Source organism: Mustela putorius, unplaced genomic scaffold, assembly GCF_011764305.1.
Source record: "Mustela putorius furo isolate JIRA1106 unplaced genomic scaffold, ASM1176430v1.1 tig00000145_pilon_pilon_pilon, whole genome shotgun sequence".
Taxonomy (NCBI): Eukaryota; Metazoa; Chordata; class Mammalia; order Carnivora; family Mustelidae; genus Mustela; species Mustela putorius.
The window spans coordinates 23,085,694-23,097,038 of NW_025421294.1; the positions used below are offsets into that span (position 1 = coordinate 23,085,694).

The 11,345-nt window shown below is 44.1% G+C and overlaps 1 non-coding gene across 1 annotated transcript; it reads right to left on the reverse strand.

Moving 5' to 3' along the window:
• Positions 1–10,902: 10,902 nt before the first annotated feature.
• On the reverse strand, positions 10,903–11,006 carry LOC123390866. Its single transcript, XR_006605458.1, has one exon. It is a non-coding gene; the product is annotated as a U6 spliceosomal RNA (small nuclear RNA).
• Positions 11,007–11,345: the final 339 nt, after the last annotated feature.

Below are 11,345 nucleotides of genomic sequence, written 5' to 3' on the forward strand. Positions count from 1 at the left end.
ACAGGGAGAAAGGTCTGTCGCTGCCCTTCAGAGCTTGGTAGAAGGGTGGACCCCAGGGCTTGGCAAGTGCCACTTCTGGCAGGTTTGGAAATTTCCAAATAAATCCTTGTTTATTGGTGGTAAAAAATAAATAAATAAATAAATAAATAAATAAAAATAAAAATAAAAAAAATAAATAAAAATAAAAAATCGTTTCTTACCACAATAACATTAGCCTATACCCCTAGAAGTGAAGAGCACAGGATCTGGAGTCAAATAAATCCAGGTTTCAATCCCAATTCATTGTGACTTGACTACTTCTCACTTAACCTTTCTGAGCCTCTCTTCCTCATCTGTTAAAACAGGAATGATAATACCTACCTGGGGTGGTTTGCTGTGAAGATTAAATTAGATGCTAGGGTGAGAGCTTAAGAAATGATAGCCATGGGGCGCCTGGATGGTTCAGTGGGTTGAGCGGCTGCCTTTGGCTCAGGTCATGATCTCAGCATCCTGGGATCGAGATCCGCATCGGGCTCTCTGCTCAGTGGAGAGCCTGCTTCCATCTCTCTCTGCCTGCCTCTCTGCCTACTTGTGATCTCTCTCTGTCAAATAAATAAATAAAATTTTTAAAAAAGAAAAAAGAAAGAAGAAATGATACCTATGATTAAATTGTTCACAGATTTAAATTGCTCAGTTGGATAAGCTCCTTCCTTTGGCTCAGGTCGTGATCCTAGAGTCCTGGGATCAAGCCCCACATCAGGCTTCCTGCTCATCAGACAGCCTAATTCTCCCTCTCCTCCCCACTCTCTCACTATCACTGTCTCTCTCTCTCTCAAATAAATAAAATCTTAAAAAAACAAAAACAAATTGGGGCACTTGGGTGGCTCAGTGGGTTAAAGCCTCTGCCTTAGGCTCAGGTCATGATCCCTGGGTCCTGGGATCAAGCCCCCTATGGGTCTCTCTGCTCAGCAGGGAGTCTGCTTTCTCCTCTCTCTCTGCCTGCTTCTCTGCCTGCTTTTAATCTCCATCTATCAAATTAACAAATAAAATCTTTAAAAAAAAACACATAACAATAACAAAAAAAAAACAAACTAAATTTATCCACCAGCTAGTATTTTGGAATAAAATAGTCTAGTCAACTAGGTCATTATAGTCTTCAGAACTCTCTACAAATCAAATGCTTTGATTTGTTGCCCAAAAAGCTAGACCTGGGCATCCATGTTTGTACTCTCTCCCCTTGGCCACTGTTGATTGGACCAAGAGTGAACTCTTAACCTAAGGACAAATCAGATTCCTTTCCTGGGAGCTGAAAAAGTCAATTGTGGGGAGTCATGTAGATTCCAGAGCAAGTACCACCATTTTGAAGTGTGTATAGTTCATGGATAAGCTGAGAAAACTGATAAGGAGAGGTGTGAAGAGAAATACAAAGAAGAAACCACGTAGCTTTACTCCATGTGAAAAAGAGAAATGGCTCTGGTCCTGGTGATTTTTCAGTTTCATGAAGCTTACCTTTGCTAATTTCCTATATTTGGAGTCTATGCAGTCTGTACCCAACCATTAATGCCCACCTTTTCCTGGGCTAACATGCGAACATCTCTTTTCCTTGGAGCTACAGAGACCACGCTAGGATGAGAGCAATGTTGTTCCTTTATGAGGTAAAAATGCTTCTTTAAAAACTCGAGTGGTCTTTTTAGGAATGAGCTTGTATAAAACACACCCTTATGACAGAAAAGTAGTAAGCACAAATTGGTCAGACCAGTTACTAACCAGAGTGTCAACAAGAAACTAGTCAAGAAACCTTTTTTCCCATTTTGTCATTGTACTGAGTCCCAAATTATTTGATTTGCAACAGTGCCTTGAAGTTCCCAAAGAATTGCATTACACGATCTTACAGTTTCTAAAAGAATGTTGAGGAACTAAGCTTGGGTGGGGTTCAAGGACTTACATGCTCTAAAATTAAATTAGAATTAAAGTAAAGGCTCTCTGGATGCCTGGCTGGCTCAGTCAGAGGACCTTGTAAGTCTTGATTTTGAGGTTGTGAGTTCGAGCTCCACCGTGGGTGTAGAGATTACTTAAACTTAATAAAATTTAAAAAAATAAACATAATTATATATATATATATATAAAAGTAAATGCTCTGGTATCCACTCAACTTAGTAGTTTTGTGAAGGTAGGGACTGGATCTTGGTTGTTACGTTTTCTCAGAGCTTAGTGCCTATTCAGTAAGTAATTTTTTGAATAAATGTTGAGACCTCAATACTGTCATCAAAAGACTGAAAAGGAGTTTGGAAGCTTTAGAAAGTAAAATGGTGATTTTTTAAAGAAGATTTTATTTATTTGACAGAGAGACACAGTGAGAGAGGGAACACAAGCAGGGGGAGTGGGAGAGGGAGAAACAGGCGTCCTGCCAAGCAGGGAGCTTGATATGGGGCTTGATCCCAGGACCCTGGGATCAGGACCTGAACTGAAGGCAGATGCTTAATGACTGAGCCACCTAGGTACCCCAAAGATGTTGATTTTTTATTTTTATTTATTGTTTTTAAGATTATTTATTTATTTATTTGTCATAGAGAGAGAAGCGAGAGCAAGCACAGGCAGACAGAGTGGCAGGCAGAGGCAGAGGGAGAAGCAGGCTCCCTGCCAAGCAAGGAGCCCGATGTGGGATTCGATCCCAGGATGCTGGGATCATGACCTGAGCCGAAGGCAGCCGCTTAACCAACTGAGCCACCCAGGCGTCCCAAGATGTTGATTTTTTAAAGAGGATTCTAATTCTAAGGCAGAAGTATTGAAAAGTAGATAGATAAGAAGGGTGGAAGGAGGGCTCCATGGACTTATAACTTCAAAATAGCCACAGGAAGAAACACCAGCAAATTCTGAAAGTTTCAAAAGTTTGAGGTCATGAGCTTCATTGAGAAGTGCTAGCATTTTAGGAGTTGAATTGCACCTCTCCAAAATTCCTTTGTTGAAACCCTAATCCTCAGTATCTTAGAAGTATCTTAGTAGGAAATAGAACCGTTGCAGGGGCTCCTGGGTAGCTCAGTCTGTTAAGTGTCTGACTCTTGATTTCCACTCAAGTCATGATCTCAGGGTCCTGGGATCGAGTCCCACACTGAGCCCCACATTGGACTCCATGCACAGCGGGACTCTGCTTGAGATTCTCTCTTCCCCTTCCCCTGCTCATGATCTCTCTCTCAAATAAATAAATAAGTCTTTTTTTTTTTAAGGGTAAGTTTATTTATTAAAAAAAAAAAAAAAAAAAGAGGGACACCTGGTGGCTCAGTGGGTTAAAGACTCTGCATTTGGCTTGGGTCATGATCCTGGGGTCCTGGAATCGAGCCCCGCATCAGGCTCTCTGCTCAGCGGGGAGCCTGCTTGCCCCCTCTCTCTCTCTGCCTGCCTCTCTGCCTGCTTGTGATCTCTGTCTGTCAAATAAATAAATAAAGTCTTTAAAAAGAGAGAGAGAGATAGGACAAAATCTTTTAAAAAAATTTTATTTATTTATTTGACAGACAGAGATCACAAGTAGGCAAAGAGGCAGTCAGAGAGAGATGAAGGGAAGCAGGTTCCCTGCTGAGCAGAGAGTCCGATGCAGGGCTTGATCCCAGGACCCCGGGATCATGACCTGAGCCCAAGGCAGAGGCTTTAACCCATTGAGCCACCCAGGTGCCCCGAGATAGGATAAAATCTTAAAAAAAAAATGGGGGTGATGGACTCCTCAGTGACTCAGTCATTAAGCATCTGCCTTTGGTTCAGGTCATGACCCCAGGGTCCTGGGATCAAGCACTGCATCGGTCTCCCCACTCCGCAGGAAGCCTGCTTTTCCCTCTCCCTCTGCCTGCTGTTCTCCCTGCTGTGCTCTCTCTCTCTGTGTCAAGTAAATAAATAAAATCTTTTAAGAAGAAAAATAAAAAATTAAAATTTAAAAACGGAGATAGGGCCAAGGCAGATGTAGTTAAGATGAGGTCCTGCTGGAGTAGAGTGGTCTTATAAGACAATACATCTTGTATTCTTATAAAAAGGGGGAAATTAGGGGTGTCTGGGTGGCTCAGTGGGTTAAGCCTCTGCCTTTGACTTGGGTCATGATCTCAGGTTCCTGAGATCGAGCCCCAGATCGGGCTCTCTGCTGATCGGGGAGCCTGTTTCCCCCTCTTTCTCTGCCTGCCTCTCTGCCTACTTGTGATCTTTTTCTCTGTCAAATAAATAAATAAAATCTTTTTAAAAGTGGGGGGGTGGGGAATTAGACAAGCACAGAGGAAGGATGTCAGGCGAAAATGAAGGCAGAGATCAAGGTGGTGCTTCTACAAGACAAAGATACCAAAGATTGCCAGCAAACCACCAGCCAGGGGAAAGGCCTGGAACAGGTTCGTTCACAAGCCTCCAGCAGGAACCCAAGCTTCTGACACCTTGATTTTGGACTTCCAGTCTCCAGAACTGTGAGACAGTACATTTCCATTGTTTAAGCTACCCAGTGTGTGGTACTTTGTTATGGAAACACTAGCAAACTAATATAGGAAGCACACAAATCCAAAAAGACCTCCCTTCTGTCTCTCCAGTGGCAATTCATACCCAAGCCCAGATGTTTAGAAATATGTGTGCTCTCCTCAAATCATTGCTGTTATAACAGCTCCAGTCAGGCCTGCTTCTAAGCAGCAGTCAGAAAGACTGGGAAAGGCCCCTAAGACCTCAGTCATTTTAAGTCCAGTCCCCTGCAATGATGCAGTTAAACAAGAACATCAAGAAATTCCTGCTTAGGCCTGAAGAGCTTTAAAAATGTTTGGGGGTGCCTGGGTAGCTCAGTCGGCAAGGAGTCAGCTTGGGATTCTCTTTCTCCCTATTCCCCCACCCCCACCCCAGGCCACTGGCTCTCTAAAATAAATGAATAAATCTTTTATTCAAGAATTTTAGAATTATTTAGCTATTTTACCTTCCTGTTATTTGAATAAGCAGTGACAATTGCTTTACATTCATTGATTACTACCTGTTGGGGAATTTGCTAAGGACTTTATACAAATCACTTCTTTAATCCTCTCAACCTTAGGAGATAAGAACTATTATTATTTACATATTATAGACGGAGACACTGAGACTCAGTGAGTTAGCTTATCTATAAACACACAGCTAGGCAGTAATGGAACTGATCTCTAACCCAAGTTGGCCTGAGCCCAGAGCCCAAGTTCTTTGTTACCATGCTGTTCTGTCTCCCAGCCTAAGACATAGCAAGAGCTCATGGAATATTAATGCTCTTCCCTTGTCTGACTTAGTCTTGTTGTAATTGACATAAAAGCTACTGTTTGTTCTGCCTGCTTCAAACTCAAAATGAAAGTAAAGTGCCAGGCACATAGTAAGTGCTCAGTAAGTATTAGCTATTATTACTATTAAAATTGCATTGTACATGTTCCTGTCTAGTAAAGATGGCGAATCCCTAGTCTACTGCTAATAGTGGGTACTTAGAAATGTTCTTGAATGAACAAGGCCAGTGGGATAGGGACCTGGAAAGTAAAGTTGATCTAGGAGAAAATGAGAGGCAAGAGTGGGGAGGTTGGGGCTGAGGAAGGGAGCGAGGGACACAGAAAGCAGTTGGCAGAAGGCCAGACTCCACTTTCCGTTGCTGAGGCTGCCCCTGGGGGTTGGGGGGTGGGGGGGTGTAGTCCCTCTGCTTCTGATTGGTCAGTTTACCTTGTTTTATCCTTTACTTCCTCCCTTTCGGGGTGATGGGGAGGCTGCTGCTTGTGGTTGTATAAAGCTTTCTGGAATTCTTCCAGGAAAAGGATAAGCTTGTGAGGCGCTAGCAAATTCTGGGGGCATAGGAGTGTGTGAACAAGAGTGATTGTGTCCGGGCCGTCAGTGCCAGGGTGAGGCAGGAGGGTAGGAAATCAGGTGCATTTCTGTATAAATCCCAGCTCTCCCATTCCAGCAACTGTGTGACCTTGGGCAGGTAACTTACCTGCCTGAGTCTGATTTCCTCTTCTGTAAATAAGGACGAAATAGTATCTATTGACAGGCATTTATTTTTTTTTTTTTTTTTTTAAATATTTTATTTATTTATTTGACAGAGAGAGATCACAAGTAGGCAGAGAGGCAGGCAGAGAGAGAGAGAGGGGAGGAAGCAGGCTCCCTGCTGAGCAGAGAGCCCGATGCGGGACTCGATCCCAGGACCCTGAGATCATGACCTGAGCCGAAGGCAGCGGCTTAACCCACTGAGCCACCCAGGCGCCCTATTGACAGGCATTTAAATGCTTAGTACAATGCCTAATAAGTAATTGCTGCTATTATTATTATTATTTTAAGTGTTAGGATTTGATGTCTTTTCTGCCTGAATATATGGATTCACCAGTTATCCTCCTCTCCCACCTATCCCCTCAGTCCTGAAAATTTGAGCCAAGTATTTCCAAGTGCCCCCTGACGCCCCTACTTTCCCTTGGGCCTTCCAGTGGGGCCAGGCCTTTGGATACCTTTGGGCAGCCCCAGGATAGGAGAAAGCATGCCTTCATGATTCTCGGATGGTCCTTTTTTCCCCACAGCCCAGGAATGATTGATAAAAGCCTTATCTGAGTCACATTCCATTATGAGATTAAATCAGACTTGCTCTGGGGCCTTCTGGCTGCTACCCCAAGCTGGATGCCGGCAGCTCCTGGTTATTGCCTTTGGCCCAATCTGAGGTCATCACACTGCTATGGACCCAAGGGACCCCAAGGGGCAGGAGTTGAAGAGAGGCTCTGGCAGCCATTTGGGATTACTTTCAATTAGCCAGCACTGACTAAAAATGGAAGCCACAACCAGGTACCCACTCGGCACCACGGGGGAGCAAATCAGAGATGGACACTTACCCCACTAGCTCCAATCCGAGCAAAGGATGACAGGCTCCTTGAGAGCAGAAGACAGAGATGTGGGAGATTAGCAATGGGAGTAATGAGGCCAAGCAATAATTCTGTGGTTGCAGGCAAGTTGCTAAATTTCTCTGAATCTTCAACTCTCAACTTGGAACATTAGCATTTACTACAAAAGTTAACCTAAATGGAAATGGTACTTGTTAAAAGGACAAGACCTTAAGATAAGACTGGGTTTGGATCCTGGCTTGGTTACCCACGGGCCTTGTGACATTGCTGTTAACTTCTTAGAGCCCCAATTTCCTCCTACACGGAAAGGAGGAAATAACACTTTTCCCTCCCAAAGTTGTGAGGGTTATGGAAAACTAGGCATAGCGGTTAGCTTTGACTTGGACAAGTGGGCTTACATACTTGTCCCTCCCCACCCCACCACCAGTGCTGCTCAGTCAATAGACACTCATGATTTTTCTTCTCCTTCAGGCAGTGTGGAAGGGTATGGGTTTAGCCTTCTTGTCTACCATCCCAAATTAGGAACACAGGAGAAAAGTTGCATTTCTCTTGCTAAGGTCTTTCGTGCATGTCTTTGTGTGACCTGGCTGAAGCCTGGACTAACCCAGGTGCCACATCTATATGAGGTCACCCATGTGGAGTTTACTGAACTGTTTAGGACCAGCCTAAGCTTCAGGGGCAGAGCAAGGAGAAAGGGAGAAAGAAGGATTTTATTAGCTTTCAACAATCAGGTGGGTCTGGGAATAGTCATACGCAAGCTGTGAGCTATCTGGAAGGCTATCCAAAGACAAGTGAAGTCTAAATGCTCAGAGCCAGGCTGCCCCAGAAAAGGCTCAATCTGGAGCCTGGGTGCCAACTCAGGACTCCCAGTTTATACTTCATTCTTTCTACCTGGGTCTTTTACCTCCCTGACTTTTTTTCTCCCCTATCTCTTGTTTTTATTTGCCACCACTTCTAAATTTATTGTGGTTGATTGTTTTCCTGTCCTGGACCCACTTGGTAATCTGGCATGTGTGAAAGGTCATCAGATCCTGTGCCTGTTGGAAATGCAACAGTCTTTGTGTACCTCTTGTGTGCCTGACGTGATCTCATCTCATTCTCAAATCAACCCTATCAGCAAGCTTCTCTTAATATCCTCCTATTCAGGATGAGGAAACTGTCATTCTAAGAGAGAAGACAAATTGCTCATGGTCACTTCGCCAGGTAGCAGCTGAAGCAGGACGTGTCCAAAGACAACATGACTCCAAAGCCTGTGACATTTCCGCTCCAACTCCAGATAAAGAGCATGCACAGTTCTCAGCTGCACCTTCTCCCCTATGGACCCTGGGAAAGTGTGTGAGCTATTCTGTTTTCCCAGGGAGGGCTAAAAGCCCACCAGAGTGGCTCCTGTGGTCTTCAGAAAAAATGGGACAGTAGGATGTCTACTTCAGGGGAGAGAAATCGGGCCCTGAGCTTGCAGGAGGAGGGATACTAGGAGTGGAGATTATTCTATCCAACTTTTAAAGAACATAAGCAAAATAAAACAAATATGGGGGAGGCAGAGGTTACTTTGAAGTGGTGCCAGTAGGTGTACCCTGCTAGGACAGTGCTTTTGGGACCATGGGCCTTGGAGTCTGCTAGACCTGGGTTCGAGTGCAACACTGGCACCTGCTTCTTTGGGCGACCTTAGGCAAGGTATTTAAATTCTCGAAGCCTCAGTTTCTTCATCTGTAAAATGGAGATGATGACAGTCCTTTGTTGTGAGGATCAAATGATACCATGCACATAAAGCCCTAATACGTGGACCTCAGCCAATATAAAAAAAATGGTATTATTTAGTAATAAAATTGGGTTAAGAGTAGACACCTTTCAGAAAGTTTCTATATCTTGGGTGGTGGTTATATGAATGTACGCATATGTAAAAAATATCATTGAACTGGAATGTCCACCTAAAATCAAGAAACCAATTCAAAACCGAAGCACTGGGATCAAAGAATTGCAACTCTTTGCAAATGTTCACATAGATTTGTGTAGAACCCCAAAGGGTGTCCTGATTATAGGAGGTAGACTCGGGTTTTTAAGAGGGAGAAAAGAAAGAGGAGGTAAGTTGTTTCTAAGACGAGTTCATTGGTGCTGATAAGGAGGACTGGTTTTGTACTTCATTGATTGGTCAGGTGGAGTAGTCATTAGGCAAAAGTCCATGTCTTTTCAAACAGGATTTTCTCGTTCTTGCTGACTTCTGGGGATGCTGGAGATTTGGTCCTGTTCAAAGATTTAGAAAACAAGATGTGCAAGACAGTTCCTCCAAATGGCTGCTCTGGCTTTATTTTAAAAATGGATCTATTTGCATTATTGTTCACAGTGCTGCACTCTTCACCTGTGAAAATATGTACTTGTATGTATCATATACTTCAACAATAACAACAACAACAACAAGAAAAACAAAAGGAAGCTCTTGTGAGCCAGGATTGATGAAGAGAAGGGATTCGAAAAAATTTTTTAAAGAAGATATCACAAGTAGGCAGAGAGGCAGGCGGGGGTGGGGTGGGTTGGAAGCAGGCTCCCTGCTGAGCAAAGAGCCAATTCAGGGCTTGATGGGGCTCGATGTGGCTCCATCCCAGGACCCTGAGATCATGACCTGAGCCGAAGGCAGAGGCTTAACCCACTGAGCCACCCAAGCAGCCCAGGATTCAAAATTTTTTAAAAATGACACCTGGATGGCTCAGTGGGTTAAGGCATCTGCCTTTGGCTCAGGTCATGATTCTGGAGTCCTTGGATGGAGTCCTGTGTCTGGGCTTCTTGCTCAGCAGGGAGCCTGCTTCTCCCTCTGCCTGCTGCTCCCCCTGCTTGTGCACTCTCTCTCTCTCTGGCAAATAAATAAAATTAAAAAAAAAATTTTTTTTAACTTTGCAGCCTAAAACGTAGGGGAAAATGTATTATGGAGGTATGTCAGGCAGTTAATTAATAAATGCATATGGTTTTTCCTCCCTGGATTTTGTCATGATTTGGGGATTTGTCAGTTTTCTTAAATGTATAATTTTTTTGTGACCCCTTGTGTTGTTCTGAGCAAATATTCACTTTTATAGTTAAAAAACCCCACCCTCTTTGGTAGGGCCGAGCGGTAGGACCCTCTTCCCAACCCGAGAAAAGGCAGGAGCGTCCAGGTTCCATAAGCATGGAGCCACACCCAGCATGCCCTCCTCCCATTGCCCGGCTGTGGGATCTTGCAGCTGTCCTTGGGAAAGCCTGCCTAATGGGAAGTCTGTGGCCATCAGGCTCAGCACGGTACCCCTGCTGAGGGAGCTCCTGCTGGATCATCTTCCCTAGGAGAATGAACAACACAGTGATGTCAGTCCCATCAATTCTCCCTCTTCCCTACAGTTCTCAGCAGTGACCTTGGAGGTGAGGCATCCTTAGGGGGACTTTCCTGAGTCAGGGATAAAGGACATTGAGAAGGGGGTTACCCAGGGAGCCCCTGAAGAGCAGGACTGGTAGCCAGGCATCCCATTACACCCTGGGGCTATTACCTTGGGGAAAAGGAATTAGACAAGCCTGATTTTCCATTATGCAAAGAAAGGGCTTTTCAAGTAAATTTCCATTTAAGAATGAGCTTAGATCAGTGAAAGTGGCGGCCATAATAGCTTAGATGGTCATCACAGCTATTAAAAACACATTTTTTCCCCCTGTGCTCAGGCTGCCTTGTCATCTTCATATTGTTCATCCCCAGAAGACTGTGACTCAACCTTTCCCCAGCTTCTGGGAGCCAGGTTAATGTCCATCTATATTTTCAACTTTTTAATTCTTCAACATATAGGGTATATGAAATTTACATGCTTGGAACAGGCTGTGGGTGTATCCAGAATGTTATAAAAAGTAGATCTGGGGTTGGAGATGGGCAGTGTGTAGTCAGTAAAGCACTCCACACGTTGGTCATTGCTTACAGTGTTGAGCTCACCTCTCTCTTCACACCATCTTATGCTGCCCATTCCTTGCTTAGATCCTCATACATCCACAGTTCATTTTTTTTTTTTTAAGATGAAAGTTTTAAAATATAGGTAACTTTAAAAAGTTTCTTTTCGGTGTAACATTATTCATTGTTTTTGCACCAAAAAATATGGAACTCTTCACGAATTTGTGCGTCATCCTTGCACAGGGGCCATGCTAATCTCTGTATTGTTCCAATTTTAGTATATGTGCTGCCAAAGTGAGCACTCCACAGTTCATTTTTAGTTCAAGGCATTCAAACTGGTGTCTATGTCACCTGGATACTCTTCTCCCACTCTCTCCCAGGCTGACACCTACTTACTCCCAGGTCTCAGCTTGAATCTGATGTTTTCAAGGACGCCACCCTAAAACCCACACCCCAACCCCAGACCAGGGTAGGGCTTTGAATGGCTTTTCTTTGTCTGGGTAACAAACCACCTTCAACGATGCATATGCTCATACTTCTGTGATTTTGACTGGGCTCCATCTTGCCTGGGGTGATCTGGCAAAGTGCAGCTGCCATCAGTTGTTGGGTTGACTGGGTGCTAGCTCTTCCTGGATAGTCTC